The sequence below is a fragment of the Oryzias melastigma genome, unplaced genomic scaffold, assembly GCF_002922805.2.
Source record: "Oryzias melastigma strain HK-1 unplaced genomic scaffold, ASM292280v2 sc04265, whole genome shotgun sequence".
NCBI lineage: Eukaryota > Metazoa > Chordata > Actinopteri > Beloniformes > Adrianichthyidae > Oryzias > Oryzias melastigma.
Window position 1 is genome coordinate 388 of NW_023420833.1, and position 1,468 is coordinate 1,855.

General features: G+C 36.8%; 1 long non-coding RNA gene across 1 annotated transcript; it reads right to left on the minus strand.

The window, feature by feature from the left end:
• Nucleotides 1-505: 505 nt before the first annotated feature.
• LOC118598576 lies at nt 506-1,359 on the minus strand. The gene is made up of 2 exons (XR_004947623.1): nt 1,200-1,359; nt 506-980 (listed from the first exon to the last, which is right to left on the minus strand). It is a non-coding gene; the product is annotated as an uncharacterized LOC118598576 (long non-coding RNA).
• Nucleotides 1,360-1,468: the final 109 nt, after the last annotated feature.

The following is a 1,468-nucleotide window of genomic DNA, read 5'->3' on the forward strand; positions in this document are numbered from 1 at the left end:
TTGATAAAGTTCAAAAGGTAATTATTTGAAGTATCTAATTCAAAAATGTTTAATATTTAATACTATGTCTTTGTAGGGTCTTCTCAGGAACTACACCAACTCCTGAAATTTTGGACAGGATGGTGCATACCCCCCAGCAGCTGTATGTAGAAGTTTCTCCTGAGAGTGGCATGCCTGTAGCCTCAACCTACATGACAACACTGAAACTGCCTCAGAAGTGTCCAACTTATCAGGGATTCAAAGACAACCTTGAGGCAGCTGTTAAAAGTACATGTTTTGGATTTGGAATGATCTGATTGGAAATATTCCATGTTTAAGATTTCAATGTTGCACATGTTGCATTTCAATGCCACTCATTTCTCCCGTTGTGGAAATGATGTTCTTCATAGTGGTTATTAGAATGGCTAATGGTTCTATAACTGACATCGAGGTTAAGGCATTACACAGTTGTTTGCAAGTTTACCTTTTGAAAAATACTTAAGGTTTGTGAATAAAAACAACTTTGTAATAATTTCAATGTTTTATTAAATGTTACATTTTCTGAGTTTAAACAAAATGAAGAAACTTGTACTTCAGATTTTTTATGCATATCACATTGAGTTTTATATGTGAGAGTCTATGCAAGCCTTTAAAATAAAACAAATATAAAAAAATAATTGCTAATGTTGAGTTTTTGACCGAAAATATGAAAGAACATTCTCTTGAGGAGGAGGCAATAAATATTCATGCGTCAGACCCTCCCTCATCCACTTCTGATTGTTGCTGCATTAACTGTTGTAATGTGGCCATATAAATGTCGACTGCATCCATGAGGGAACATTGGGGTCGGGCAATCTAGCGATGTCCTCCTCTGTGAGGTTTCGCTGCAGTTGCACTTGTGGTACTTCAACTTGTACAGCTTGATGTCCAAGGTCATCAAAGCCATATGGTCCTTCCCAATCAATGCCATAGTCTGCCTCCACCCGAACACATAAAAAGGGCTAAAAAATAAATAAATCAGCAACATTTTTATTGATACTTATACAAAACTATGTCACTATGTTTTCATTTCAGCATTTAATTACTTTGTAAGATTTTAAGCTATGAAATCTGATCAAAATTTTAATATTAAATTATAAAATTTAGACATATCGTAACCTTTAAAAGTCTTTAGCTCAAATTGTGGCTCTTGACATGATGCAATCAACTGTTTTGTATACCTGATCCGGATCTTCATGGTGTCTGGATGATGCCCAAAGTTGATAGGGAGACCGGCTACTCTCTGTTCTCAAGCCATGAAGGTTCCAAGCATCCATAAAGAAAGCCAATTGCCGATGTAATTGTGGCAGAAAAGCCCAGTGAAGAGCAAAAAGATGACTCTCATCATCATGGTTCAGCATCCCCTCTCTCTCCAGATTGGAAAAGAGAATGTGGAATTGGTTGAGGACTTGAATGTACACATCTCTCCATAGGCGTTCGATCCTGGAAG